The following is a 15,682-nucleotide window of genomic DNA, read 5'->3' as shown; positions in this document are numbered from 1 at the left end:
GGGTAGTGCTACTTAGTGGTTGTACGAGTTAAGGACATATGGTTAAGGGTAGTGTGTAGAGTGATTGCAAATAGGGTTTGGAGAGATCATTGAAGTTTCTCCAAAGAAGACTCGCAGCAGATGAAAAGCGAGAGCAAATGAAGGCACACAGAAGCTATGGTAATAATACTAAAGTGCATAGTCATAACATAATACAGATTGTGCCGGAGTCCTCCACTACGGCGTCTCTCATAGCCTGAGTTGCTTTGGGACGTTAAAACCCACAAACCAAACCATAATGCAGACGCACGTGCTGCACGCGCCGACACCAAAACTAGATTCCCTAGAAATAACTGCTGGGGACTTTACCAAAACATAGGGACAAACAGAGCGAAAAAAAAAACTAGCTTTTCCTTTTTTTATTTCTCCGTGGCTGCAGCGGCTGCGTAATTTTTCGCGCGATTATGAGTATGTTTATTTACGGGCGATTCATTTCCTTGTGCAAGTCGTGTTTTCACCATCCATGATGAGTATGTTTATTTACGGGCGATTCATTTCCTTGTGCAAGTCGTGTTTTCACCATCCATGATTTTCACCCATAAATTCCCTAGCGTTTTCAAAGCCGCCAGCTGCTGACCAATGTTGGCCGCCGTCGCGAGGCAGCTCTGTTGACAAGTGTGTGACGCGCAGCCTGCAACTTCGGAGTAACCAAAATAACATTGTAAAGCATAGTGGTTTAGCAATGCTGAGAGAGGCGCTAGCGTCGTCGATTCCATATTAGTTAGTACCGCTTCTCACGCTCTTCTGCATTGCTTCTGCCCTCGATCGTGTTTTCGTCTGGGGCACACCCCGTTGACGCTTGCGTTGGCGCGCCCACTCCAAGGACGTCGTGCATGCACGAAAGTAAGTGGCCGCGAGATCAGCCTTATTTCGATGGGAAGCTGGTTGCCTATTTCTATAGATTGTGCTCGCATTTATTGAAAACGATAAAAAAAAATAACAGGCCATGCACGCATATATGACATTTGCTTTTTGGACTTTGTGATCAACTGAAATCTGTCTGTTTGAGCTGTATGTAAGATAATTAATTGGGACACCGTACGTGTTCCAAGAACTTGCCTTGGGAGTGGGTACTGTGAAATAAATGTACTGCATAGGGAATAATTTCTACCGATTGGGAGCGCTATCCCCACTGCTTTTCTGTCGAGCGTTAATTGTTTCCATGTGATTATTATCATGCTCTACTGGGGGCCTACAGATAGATTGGATATACCCCTGAAAACTAGATTGATGTGAATGGTCATGATGGTTCACACAGATATGGCTAGCAATATGGCAGTCGGTAGCGATACCATCCTGAAAAATTGATTAATAATTTTACTTGCAGTTTCGGACTTTGTTTACTATTCGTGCATTTTTGTATGTCTTCATGTTAATAAACTATTGATTTTTTATCCATGACCCTGTGCCTTCCAGGATTCCTTTGACAGCATAGCCATGTCTTCAGATCTGACTGCTGCACTTTCAGAATTCACAGTCGACCTCTACAAGGTACTGCTTTCTGAGAACAGCCATAAAAACATTGTTGTCTCTCCATTCAGTATTGCAGCTGCTTTGTCGATGACACTTGCCGGGGCCAGGGAGCGTACTGCCAGTGAGATTGCTGCTGTTTTGCACACAAAGAATGACCTAATACATAAGCAGTTCTCAGAATTCTTCTCAAAGATTTCATCCTATACACCAGATGTGACTCTGGAAGTTGCCAATCGTCTCTATTCGGAAAAGAGATATGACATCCTCAAACAGTACCTTGATACGTTGCATGATTGCTATAACAGTGTTGTGGTGCCCGTCAATTTTGCAAGTGAAGCTGAAGCAGCCAGGCTTGCAATTAATGCATGGGTGGAAGAAGCTACAAAGTCCAAGATCAAGGGCCTGCTACCCAGTGGATGTTTGGATGCTGATACGAGGCTTGTTTTGATCAATGCCGTTTATTTCAAAGGCCTTTGGAATCAGCAGTTCAGCCCGGCTCTGACAACCTTGGAGGAGTTTCACGTGTCCAAGGAAACGGCTAAGCAGGTCCAGATGATGCACAAGCAATCCAAGTTCAGGCTGACTGAATGTAGTGACCTAAATGCCAATGCAGTTGAGATACCATACAAGGGTGGAAAGGCATCCATGGTGATACTTCTGCCTACTGAAATGGACGGTCTTGAAAAACTGGAGATGGCATTGACGTCTTCAAAGCTCTCGGACATCCTGCAAGGCCTTCAATCAACAGTTGTCAACCTCAGTCTTCCACGCTTCAAGATTGAGTATGACATGAATCTGAAGACTGTGCTACAGGCAATGGGCATCCGGGACTTGTTTGCTCGTGAGGCAGACCTGTCTGGGATAAGTGGACAAAAGGACCTTGTTGTCAGTGCAGCACTGCACAAGGCCTTTGTGGAAGTTAATGAAGAAGGCACAGAGGCAGCCGCTGCTACAGGAATGATGATCAGGAAGAAAAAGTGCCTTAAGATTGCTTCTCCTTTTCTCTTTGTTGTTGATCACCCTTTCATGTTCTTTATTCGAAGCCATGATCCAGATGTAATCCTTTTTGCTGGCTCGGTGCGAGACATCTAATAGGCTTTATGTATTAAGCATGCTAAATATTAATTTGTAGTAGCAGTTTTCATAGCCTGAGTCACTTTGGGACGTTAAACCCCACTAACCAAAGTATTAATCTGTGCCATTAGGCACAGATTGATGGAAATGCCTTCTTTTTGGTAATCATATCCAGTCATTGTCTTGTTCATTCGCTTTGTGGGTAGGAGCAAGATGCAGTAATATCTTTTGAAATGGACAGAGGCAGAATAGACAGGTCGTTAAACAATGCTTAGTGTTTTAAAATGATAAGAGAAATACTATAGCAGTGTAAGTGTGCTACTGCCCATGGCAACTTGGCAATTCGCGACCACACTTGGCAATTTCCAAAAGCGTTCACTGGGTAATGTATTATTTTTGGCCAGTAGGGGAATGGTGGAGTTTTATGAGGGGACATTTGGTTAACCTTAAATTTTTCCTCCTTTGTGTAGAAGAAATAGATGTCCCACCCTTTGTTGCAAGTTTCTTATATGAACCATGTCAATGTTGGGCAGGTGCCAGTTCATATTTATTTGAGCTAATGTTAAGCTGATAAAGTGCATTTTGTGGCAGAATCATTGCCGTGCCAGGATTCTCTCTATTGTGTGCTAGCTGGAGTAGTTTATTAGCGAGCTGTTCACTTCTTCAGTGAGTCCACTGTAATTGAATATTCAGTATTTTCTCTGTTCATTAAGACAGGATTGCATGAGAGTTTGGCTTGAGAAAAGTCATTGTTATGACTGAAGAGTCTTCTTCGCAGCATCTATCTGGCTTCCATGTAAGGCAGACCATAAGGATTCTTTTCTCTCTAGGCTGTTCCGAGATTGTTGTGGTGCACTGCAACATTCTGCTCACTGTCTAGTATACCGTTTTTACAAATTGTATTCCACTTGTTAATAATGTTTTACACACTATATTTTGAGAAGAAGGAGTTTTGAAATATGTGTTATGTGAATTGCAAGAATATATTGTTGTGCGTGATTTGCTTTTGAATCAAGTCACTAGGAAAGTTAACATTGCACATGGTGCTTGTCATTATGAGTAGATGAGAACAGCTGCCTTTTTTGACTGTTGCACACAGGGGCTGGTAACGTGCACCCTTATTTTCACCCTGCTCATACTGTGTGCTAGCAGTACAGCAAGCAATACAGTAAAGCCTTGAATGAGGGCACCTTTAAAGTTTGCATGTAGTGTGTGCATATGTAGATTGGATGCTATAGGCTATTAATGCTGCAGGAAATGTAGAAATTTTCTCTAGTATTTGGCATATAGGAATGCCATATGTCACTTACATAAAGAACCTTCAGCGGGAAATGGGTTTTGCATAGAAGTTGAATTTTATAATGGGGCATAAATTAGTTGTCCGATCTTTATCACCATATATATATGTTACAGGAGTTGGCTGTACTGTGATATTCATGCATGCTGTATTTTCCCAGCACATTTTAGGATGATTCCTTCAGTCTGGGAGTTTCGTTCAGACATAGAAAATGCCCTGCAGTGACAATGAATTGCTATTTATTATAGCATTGTTACCTTTTGCATGGTCGCTTTCTAGCCGTAGAGCACAGCTAGCTTTGCTAAAGCCCCTTGAGGTGTTCCTCTTCGGTGCATTTACTTCTGCGAACCTTCCTTCTCTGTTGCATAGATTTTGTGCTGTTGCAATGAGCTCTGAATTGGCAGGATTTTTATTGACAAGATTTAATTAAAATCTTGTGCAGCTTGTTTGATTTTTCTGCTGGAATTCTCTGAGAAAGTTTTACCTAAATCTAATTTAGGTATAAATTTGTCCAACTTTAATCTAAATCTGAACAAAATGCACCTTTAAAAATGCAGTTTCTCCTCAATCTCATTAGATAAGGATTTCTATTTGTAATCAGCAAGAATTAATAATTTGGACCTATCTGATAGTGTAGTTTTTCTAAGCAGTAAAAGTAAGGAGTCAGCATATTGCATTTCATTAAATATGTTAATTGCTATGCTTTTACACTATTTCAGACTAGACAGACCTTGTAAAATGTAGCAGAAGATGTAGTGGAAAATGTTTCTAGAAATGCCTGCATCGTGCTGATCTTTCAGCCCGGAGATCCCAGCAGATAAAGTGAACTAGCTTCAGTTCAAAGTATAACTACATGATTCTTGATGTAATGCTTCAGCACAGCTATGAAAGGTTGTCCAGACAGTAAAGCCCCTTCTCTTTTCTCGAACGCCGTTATGCTGGATCTGCGTTACTTTTCACTGGGTATGCAGTCAATTCTTACTGCTTTACGCCATTGTTGAACAAGGGTTTGAACGCAATAACATTAAAAATCCCCTTTCGGCAGAAAAGAGGTGTTTCTTCTCCGTGTGCACCATGTTTGCACGTTTGATCTTGAACCGAAGAGAAACCGCATGGCAGCTATTAAGTCACTCAGCTGCTGCCACCGAAACCATGGTAACCACGTGCTTGCCTCTGCCTAGTCACGTGACCACCATGACTTCACTCAACCACAGCTATGCTGGAGTTGTGGAATTAGCTCTGTCTGGGTAGCCTTCCCTTCCTTTTAGCCAGTGCCAATGGGTTGCAACAGCTCTCAACAGTTTAACGACATTAGTCGTCATGGATGATCAAAGCGAGATGCCTCGTGAACTGTCTGCGTCTCAAAGGTTGTGAAGATGACAGGCCGAATCTGATCATCCAGTGGACTGGACGTAGCTTGCCGAGAGGCTGTCGCATAGAGATGAAGAGAGATGGGTTGAGCTACACGGGCCACCACTTTCGCTTTGGTTACTTAGGTCTAGTAGGGTTAAAACTTTGCCTAGTTTTTTCTAATGAATAAGTAAATATAAATGGCAACTCCTTAAGGCACTACAGGATCTAGAGCGGTGCAGAGTTTGTATGGTGGGAACGCCAGAGGTGCTTATTATGGGAGTTAATGTGCATTTGAATGGGTATTTACAGCTCAAACTTCACTTTTTTTGCACCACTGCTAGTGTGTAATTTTGGGAAGGAGTTGACTCTCACTGAGGGTAAATTCTTAAACTGGCATTTCTCTTCGTTTAGTGTGCAGTTTTTTTTTTGTTGGAATATAAGTGCTTCAGGTAGACAGTGCAATGGTTCTTTGCAGAACAGTGTGGCTGAAGTCTTTTGCACATGCTGTGTTCAGTTGTTAAGTTTCTTTTACACATCTTGTAAGCCAAACTCGGGCTTAGTGTCGGCATGATTTGTGTAAAATCTGTGCTTTCGATGATGCAAAAGTGGATTCTTTAAATTATTGTTCTTTGCTGATGAGACAGAGTGTCATTTAGTGTGTTTTTACTGTGTCCTCCAGAATTTATTATGGCTGCTGGTGTATGTAGTCGCACTGCCATAATTTGAGATTGTGAGCTTATATAACTGCCTGCTTGTTAGACTGCTTTAGCTCTCTATTTTTGTGTACTGAACAAACCTATTTTCATTGTTTTAGGTATACAACGCACATGCACAGTATAATGTGTGTGTGGCTTTTTCTTCAATATGAGTTATTTTATTGTTTAATATATCAGATGAATAAAGTATTTGTGCTATTATTTCATGTAATCTGCCGTGTTGTGTTGGTCACTTTCAGCTTCACCTAGCGGATATGTCTCCACCACTTTTTATAGTACTAAGGTATTGTTTAATTGAAAGATGTTTTGCTAGCAAGTCATTCTTCTGGCAACTGTTATGGCCCTGCATAGCAGTGATTGCTGGAAGGATATGTTATCTATTAAGGTTAAATTATTTACAGCAAAGTCAGCAAGCTCACAAGCTTATCCAGATAAAATGTATTGACGGTAATGTTGGCAAACCTATCAATGTGTTCTGCTTGTGAAAATCAACACTGGAATTGCTTTAGGACAAGAATGACCCATGGAGACTTCATTGGTCTATGTTATGGTATGCTGTGTGCATAATGGTCTGCAAAGTTCTCTTGAAGCTTTTTTAGAGAGTGCTGGCCCCTAGGAGTGATATCTTTGTTTCAGGTGATTCAGCATCAACTCTTTCATGTAACAAATATGCTTTTTTTTTGTGTGCCATGCATACCAAATGCAGTAAATAATATTCCTAAAAAAAAATGAAAGGGTAGCATGTTTTTCATAAGCAGTTCGTAAGTGGTAACATCATTTATTTTTCAGTCTCAAATATATTGCACACTTTCAAAACAAATTGGTCCCTCAAGTGTTTATTTGATAAGTCTTGACATTTCGATGTTGCTATTTCCAACAATTATGGCACCTTGTGGAAAATTTGCACATCCCTGATATTTACCGTTGATATTGCGCTCTAAAACTCTATGCTAACAGGTTTCCTCTTTTAAGCTCTGAATTAATATGCTGTTTATGGTGGAAAATAATCCTTTCTGATGCGGTAACGTTTCCAACAACTCAACGCACATGCGTACTACTGTTTTAGTCAGTTTTAGCTGGCGTGCACCTTTTGTCCGAGAGATTTGTTAGATCCTGATACTCATCTTGAACACTAACATTTTCACGCCCTTCTGGCTTTATTCGATAACACCAAACAACGATGTGCAGTCTTTGGTTTTCTTTCTCAAGGCAAGCATTTCTGAGTTGGAAATCTATCGCCATAGAGGCAGTAGGTTTCCAACTTATGGAGCCCATTGATAACGTCATGAATAGAACACGACGTTACCAATGGGGTCCATAATCATTGCTTTGCGATGCGGAGGTGCCTGAATGCTGAAATAGCTTTAATCAGCAATTGCATAATCCTCTAAAACACCAGTGCAAAATGACTTCGCATGATTTACGAGCAGCATTCACACACTTGAAGTTCACCGAATTCTAAAACCTCCTAAAAAAACCGATTCGCTTACGAAAAGGTTGCTTTCCTGCAGCGCTTTATTGCAGCGTGGCGAAGCGCTTGTCGTAAGCATTTTGTGGAAGGTTGGTATAGGGAATGAAAATACCACGACTTCTTGTTCTAAGAGTGAAAAAGTGCGAGGATGACATCAGTCACGGATTCAAAGCAAACCGCATGCAGTGCGTCGAAATGCACTAGACAGCACTTATTTGCGCTGTTCCTCCGCTCCACTTAACCTCACCTAGCCGCGCATTTTCCTTTTACGACCTTCTAAGCTGACGACACGATGGATTCAGATAGTTAACGTCCCTCATTCAAGGACTTTAGACACGACTGCGTTGACACACCACCTGCCGTCATGGTTGCTAAAAGAAATGCACCTGCGAGTGACAGCAGAAGTGGGGCAGTTCTACCAAGGGCTATGCTTACAGTCCCTCCCATTATAGCACCTCGATTTAACAAGTGATGGCCTTTGTTTAAAAAAAGGTAATAAGTTTCTCATGAAATAAGACTTCTGTGCCTGGAATCTGCATCTAGTAATTGTACGGCTCAGGCAGCCGAAAATGCAGCATTTCAGAATTGCAGAATTTCGGGCTCCGAAATTGAGACTGAAACAAAATGGCATAATATCACCCCAATTAAACGGAGAAGCTCATTAGAGTCACTGGAAAATTTCAGAGTACCGCATTCGTTTTCCGCGCGCAGCCGGCTCGCCTACTGGCTGATGCGCGTCACGTGACCTCACGTCGCCATATCCCTTCCAAGCGCGCGCGCGGAATACGTGTCTTGTGCTGGAGTTCCTCTTTTTTCGATTGTTTCTCGCAGTGTACACGTGAGAGATTATGTTGGGCTTTAGGGTGCGGCACCAGGCCTGCGTTAGGAAAGGTGTGTTCTCTGTGCCTGAACGAAAAAAGTTATCTGCATTGGTGATCAGTGTGGCTTCACAGAACCGACCGGCAAAAATTCGTGCCTAAAGGAACACGTACCTTGCTGGTTCATTGGTTTCGAATTACGCTGGTTCATTGGTTTCAAATTACGCTGGTTCATTGATTTCAAATTATTTTCATTTAGCCGCGAAAGAAGCGTAGGAAATACTCAACGTGGGTGCGCCTGATCGCAACATGTGTTTACCTTCCAACGCAGTATATGTGTTTACCTTCCAGCAGAGTTGTGCGATATCACACACTCTACTCGTGCATGAAAGCGTATGGGCGCGTGTTCGTAGGCGGATCGATGACCGCGCGCACCTCTTCGTTTTTTATTTTTATTGTTAATGTAAACGTACATAAAGCTTTGTGCACATATTTATTAGTTATTTATTTATAGTGGCACGTTAAAGAAAACCAGGGGGTGGACATTTTCGGAGCTCTCCACAACGGCGTTTCATAGTCTGAGTCACTTCGGGATGTTAAACCTCATAAACTAAACCAACCAATCATATTTGTTGTGTGTTCGCAGCTGGCGACTTTTGGACAATGCGTGTCAACCATCAATGTACGATGTTGATGCCATTTCAATTTTTGACGACAGTTAATGAGCGAGGTTCTGGCAAATTGGCGGCACAAGGTGCACGGCGATGAAACATCAGGCGATACTATGAAACAATGAAAAGTACAATATTCACAACCGCGCGGTGATACCGATGATATAGTAAGCCACGTTTTCTTTTTTTTTTTTTTTTCACGCTGAAAATGGGCGAGGCCAGTGTTTTAGTTTTCGTTCGCTTAATGACGGCGCTGCAAGAAAAAATAATAATAATAAGTTCGCGCAAAACATTATGCTTCAACAAAGCCTGCTTGGCGTTCTTGGCGCAGCGACGGCGATACTAAATTGTATGTTTGTTTACGCCGTCTCGGTGTACCTGCTGCTTCACTTTATGTTGCTTATACAAAGCGATTCGTCGTTTCAGAGCGTAATAACGATCCGCACCTCCCTCCGTGTTTTACGATGTCCGGCCCCGCGGTGCCGACGGACTGCATTCTCCACGACTTAACAATATGCCTACACGTTCCTGCAACCTTCGCTAACATGCTATTTCACACTCGGTCATTTTATAATGTTGTAGCACCCCAGCACTGCGCGTAGAAAACAAGCCGATTCAAAGGACCGAGGATTTGAAATAGCAGGCCACCTGCAGTTTTCGCCGATCCACCCACACACTTAATTTTTTCCCTCGATTGCTGACTACGCTATTAAAGTTAGCGACCGCGCAATCAGTGTTGGCACTGTCTGAATAAACGTGCCAGAGCCTTCCCGTTTTGCTGAGCTTAAAAACACGTTCCAAGCCTACGGATGCGGTCACTCGCCGTTCAGACAGCGGCCGCGCCCGGCGGTCAGGAAGGGAAATGGCGCTCGCGGGCACCTTTGCGGTACTCTGAAAATTTTCCAGTGACTCTAAAGCTGATTATGTTGCAACGTCACCTGTTGGTAAATGTTGAAAGAGGGAGGTAGTCGAGTAAGAGGAGCTGCCTAGAGCACACGGAAGAGAGCGACCGGCAATCTGCGCACGTGATCCGTCTTGAATATGCTGCCTTCGTGAGAGCGAGGAATCATCATCATCATCAGCCTGACTATACCCACTGCAGGGCGAAGACCTCTCCCATATTTCTCCACTTAACCCGGTTCTGTGCTAGCTGCATCCACTTGACCCCTGCGAACTTCTTAACCTCATCCGCCCACCTAACTTTCTGCCGCCCCCTGCTACGCTTTCCTTCCATTGGAATCCAGTTTGTTCCAATGGAAGAGCCAGGAATGCCTTCGTGCAAATAGCATATCCCATTAGACCGTTTGCCTACAGGATATACCTCAGTGTGGAGTTCTCCGCAGGCACGGGTATGATCCTAGCTACCTGAGCTGCGCTGGTTGGTTTTGGCACCCAACGTGGGGCATTAATAAATGATCTCGATATTTAACAACTGCATAGCTAGCTAGTCCCATTAAATTGTACGGGTTTGGTGCGTGGGATGTGTGGGAGTATGCCAGGTAGCCTTCCAATGCTTCCATCGCTGGGCTTTCTCTCCTAGCATACATGACATGTTTGTATGTATCTACATATACGTCAGCCTTCATCCCAGGCCAGGTAGCGAGCCGACAAAACTTTGGCCATGTCTTTGAGCATTCGCGTGACCGTTCTCGTCATGAGAGTGTCGCATAGCGGCGTGCGGTAATGTAACAAGGGCTGCATGTTGCTGCATGTTGCTGCTTTGTGCAATTGTAGTTATGATATCCAAAAATAACATTGAGTAATACGATTGAGAACCCCTTGTCACAATTAGAAGGAAGCAATACGACACCATAGGACAATAATTAAATGCTTAGTGTATAACTGAGTCATCGCCTCTTTTTCAGTTCAGTAATAGTCAATTTACATACAGGTACAGTAGTTTTACAATGATGTTGTAGCAGTCATGAAGAAGATGAAGTTAACAGAACAAGTCAAGGAGAAAGACGTTGGGTAAAAACTCGTGCCGGACGCACAGCCGTTGACCAGCTGAGCTGCCTGCCCTCTCGACCTGTTGCGCGGCGTTCCGACGTCAAACCTCAGTTTAACAATTTGGTGGAGGTGCTGGGTTCGACTACCATCATGACGCATCCTCAACCGCTGGAGCTTCGTCTTTCCCCACATCTTTCTCCTTGACTTGTGCTGTCAGCTTCATCTTCAAGACTGCTACATTTTTCCCCTGGACAGCCGAAGTCCCCCGGGCGAGGTAGTTATTCGTTCCCACGAGAGTGACACGGCTTCATCTGGGCGACATGGGCAACTTCGGTTGGGACTGAGTGACGACCACTTGCTGTCATGCGTGCTATTCGGTAGTTCACTTCGCTGACGCGGTCGAGCACAACTTAAGAGCCGGCGTAATGTGCCACCATTTTCTGGGTTAAACCACGCTTCCGGAGAGGTCGCCAAAGCCACACTAAGTGCTTTCAGGGGCGTAAGACACATGGTTATGCCGGCTGTAGTACCGAGCTTTGGAACGCTCTTGCGAAGCGAGAATTCGCAAACGGGCGAGACGGCGAGCTTCGGCCCGACCGATGCACTGTTCGTCATGGACGGAGTGAGGAAGAATGATCTACGCAATACCGAGAGGATGGGTGTATAGAAGAATGGGCTGTAGCCGGTCGTCTCATGTGTTGCAGTGTTGAAGGCAAACCTTATAAACGGCAGTATGGTATCCCAGTTCTTGTGGTCAGATGCGATGTACATAGACAGTATGTTGGCGATTGTGCGGTTCGTGCGCTCCGTCAAGCCATTGGTTTGAGGGTGATAGGGCGTGGAAGGTCTAAAATGCGACACGCACAAACAAAGAAGAGCTTCCACGCGACTTAGATCACTGATGATCACTCGCAGAGGTCCGTGGCGGAGGATGACAGAACGGAGCAAGAACAGAGACACGTGGTGAGCGGTGGCTGAAGGAAGAGCGGCCGTTTCGCAGTAGCTGGGGATATAGTCAGCACAAACCGCGATCCAACTATTTTCCGTCGGAAAACTTCGGGAAGGAACTCATAAGGTCGATTCCGACTTTCTCGAATGCACAGTTACAGGATGCAGCAAGCCCTGTGGCGTGGACGTAGGACGTTTGTGTCATTGACACCCAGTGCAGCTCGCCACATATCACTCAGTCGTCTGGCGCATCTTCGGCCAATAAAACCGGTCGCGGACACGGTGGAGCGTTCGTGCAGAGCCCAGGTGACCGGAAGTGGGGTCGTTGTGCAAGGCACGTAGGATGCACGAGCGGCGGCTCTCGGGAACCACAAGTAGAAAATTCATGCCGGTGCTTGAGTAAGCCTTTTTGTACAGAAAGCCATGCACGGAGGCAAAATGGACCGGGAGCTTTACAATCCCGCGCCGCCACATGCAGGGGCTCTAGGCTCATGTCGGTCTCTTTCGCAATCCGCAGAGCCGAGGCGTCGGGAAACTCGGGCACGACGGAGGCGATGTAGTGATCGAAGTCCGCAGAGTCACGTGCCTGCGGCCACTATTGCACGAAACAGTGAAGTTGATCGTACTCCTGCAGACGAAGGGCCCAGCATGCCAGACGACCAGATGGATCACGAAGGTTGACGAGCCAGCACGGCATGATTTATATACTTTCTCTCCGGTTTTTGAATGTTGCACAAGCACAGCGCCGACGCAAATCCCACTTGCATCAGTGTGGACTTCCGTCGGAGCGGAGGGGTTGAAGTGCCGTAGAGTACGGGATGTGACGTAAGCAGAAACTTTAGTTGGTGGAAAGACGCGTCACAATCAGATCCATTCGAAAGGGACGTCCTTTTAGAGAAGTGACGTCAGAGGGTAGGCGACGTCGGCAAATCTTGAGATGAATCGTCGAAAATAAGAACACAGCCCCCCAAAACTGCGGAGCTCCTTTTGAGTCTGTGGTCGTTGGAATGCCGCAACTGCTGCAGTCTTCTGTGGATCTGGCCGAACTCCATCGCCGTCGACAAGATGTCCGAGTGCTAGAGCTTGACGTTCGCCAAAACGGCACTATTTAGAATTCAAGACAAGGCCAGCCTTCTGCAGGCAATCTAAAACAGCGAGTAGCGTGTTATGTTCAGTAAAAGTCCGGCCAAAAATAACAGCATCGTCTAAATAGCACATGTAGATTTCCCACTTGAGGCCACGAAGTGTTGTGTCCACAAATCTTTCAAATGTGGCCGACGCATTACATAGGCCGAAGGGCATCACATTAAATTCAAATAGGCCGTCTGGCGTAACAAATGTAGGTTTTTTCTTGTTAGCAGGGTCCATCGGAATCTGCCAATACCCCGATCGCAAATCAACCGAAGAGAAATAAGACGTGGAGAAAAGGCAATCATGGCATCTTCTGTGTGATCGTAAATCTATGTGATATTAAATCTATCACAGTCCATCTTTCCAGAACATACAAAAGGCAAATTATCAAGCAATAGTAAGATAAATGGGAGGGCAACAGATATGAAATAAGATGGGGTAAAGATGTACAAGAAAAATGAAAAGAAATTTTGTCGCCGTCTTCAAACACCCTCATAGCTTTGATGTACACTCCCCCCTTTCCTTTTGTTCTTTTTTGTTGTTTCTTTTCTGCAATGCAAAATTTTATTTTTAGCCCATCTTTTATTTTATATTGGCTTAAGCCCGCTGCGCTTTTGGCGTTGCGACCTGAACAACGTTATTTTTATTTTTTTTTAATTGCCCGCGCTAACTTTAGTTTAGGGCTCAGCAGGAAGTTCTCCAATCACTCGTAGCAATACGGCAATACCAGCACTAAAGTTAGCGCCAACCACAAACCATACCGGTTATTTCACAGCGCAGTTTTGCCAGGTCGACTCGTTAGAGCATTCGTCTCTTCGCTAAGATTTACAAAGATTGATTAGTTCCTGTCAGTCTTCCTGCTGAGCGTTGTTTTCTTTTGAACACAACCACGAGAGGGATCCTCGTTAGGAGATGCATGTGCCCTTGAAGCTTGCCCACCGAAATTTTCCGCAGAGCGAAAGACAGATTCCCTTCTGTTTTCTCCTCATCTGGGCCTACAATTGGGTGTCAGTTACGGCCGATTCACACGACAGAAGAACCGTCTGTGGACGGAGCACCACGTCATCCGACGTCATTTGCTTTGCCTCATCCGCTGGCGGTGGACGAGGCGCCGGACAGAAACCGCCGGAGGCCGGTGTCGCACCACACTGCACCACCGCAGAGGAAAATGGCAGACGACGGCATTCCAAGCCAGCCATGCCGCAATGTTGAATAGGGTACTTTTATGGCCAGAGAGGCGAGAGCATTGAGGCACCTGTGACACTACAAAAATGCCCCCACTACGTTAAAAAAGAAACGAAAATACCTTTGTTGCCCCACATAGACGATATAGTTATAGAAGAACTGCAGACCACCGCCATATTTTGAGAGGGGAAACACACGCTCCTGTTCTTGACTTGAGAAGGCTGCACCATCCGCGGGCGAGACGGAGCCAGTGACATCGGGTCACGTGGTGTTCCTCGACTCACGGACTACAGCGATTCCGTCCGTCGTGTGAATCGGCCTTTACCGACTCTCGTGACAGCACGTGCGCGAATGCATTTGCAATCATATTTTACGGAAGAGCAATTTGACTTCGAAGCGTTGATGAGGCCAGCGCTCAATCTTATCGCTTGGTTCATGCATGCGTTTCAGCCTGGTTAAGACCATGTACGGACCTGCTATGTTTTTGGGGCACTCTCGTGACCGTCGGGTTCGAACTCGATCATGGCGGCCGCGTTTCGATGAAGAAGCGCAAAGGCTACCGCGTGCAGTGAGATGACGATGCATGTTAGATTTCAGGTTGTCGAAATTATTACGAAGCCCACCACTACTCCTTTTTCTCTTTTTATACTCCCACTTCGGCGTGGCTTAAGTGTCCGCCCAGAAGTGTGACAGATCCGACGGTCTCTGTTTTATTGAAGCGATAGCTTCACTACACGAGGTAAAGCCAAGGTCACCGTGTGCTTCTGATGACTATCAAACAGCTTCGAGGTCAAGTTGGAACTTAAGCCACAACCACTTTGTGTAGCTATGTTCCCACCAAATGTCAAATGACACGGGAAGTAGCTTAACGCGTAAGCAGCTACGTGACGACACATGATCGCTGACGTCAATCTCGAGTAGACGCACCCCACGCCTTGGCCGGAGCCGCACCATGAACTCGGAGGAAGAGCAACTGAGCAGCCGTGCTCGTTACGATCGTCGGTTGGCTGCATCTAACGATTCGAGGGACATTGCATTGCGAGTTGAAGGGTTGCGAAGGAGAAGAGAAGGGGCTAAAGCCAAAAGAGCGGCGGGAATGCCAGAACAACGTGAGGAGCGTCTTTCGAAACGCCGCCGCGACGATGCTACAAGGCGTGAGCGACGAGCAGCACAGCTGGCTTCCGGCTCCGCCGCTCCTGCGTCAACACAGACAGCAATAACAATGACCGAATAAGTACAACGAGGGCAACTTGCAACGATTTCATGTGTAATCATGCTTCAATTATTGTTTCACACTAGGTTTAGCCTAAGCTAAACCACAGCCAATTTTGCCGTTGGAGTCAGCACGGCTTACTCTTTTGATCCGCTCACTAAGTATTTTATCTCTGTATTTGTGAAAGAGGTACGCTCCATCTGGGTACCAGGCCACTGTGGTTTTTTTTTCAGAATGAGGCGGCAGACTTCCTGGAAAAATCAGTTCTCGGTGCACCTGTTCCTTTTAACGTTCCAGATGTCATTTCAGAACGTTTCGTTTTTAGCGCTATCAACTTACACAG

General features: G+C 45.2%; 1 pseudogene across 1 annotated transcript; it reads left to right on the top strand.

Annotated features, from left to right (window-relative positions):
* Positions 1–604: 604 nt before the first annotated feature.
* LOC146175757 (ipis-1 pseudogene) lies at positions 605–6,163 on the top strand (annotated as a pseudogene). Its single transcript, XR_014701461.1, has 2 exons — positions 605–882; positions 1,456–6,163. The product of XR_014701461.1 is annotated as an ipis-1 pseudogene (transcript).
* The last annotated feature ends 9,519 nt before the right edge of the window (positions 6,164–15,682 follow it).

This window comes from Amblyomma maculatum, chromosome 10, assembly GCF_055883805.1.
Source record: "Amblyomma maculatum isolate TAMU_Amacu chromosome 10, ASM5588380v1, whole genome shotgun sequence".
Taxonomy (NCBI): Eukaryota; Metazoa; Arthropoda; class Arachnida; order Ixodida; family Ixodidae; genus Amblyomma; species Amblyomma maculatum.
The sequence above is the reverse complement of the archived record's forward strand: the minus strand, read 5'-3'. Positions and strand labels throughout refer to the sequence as shown.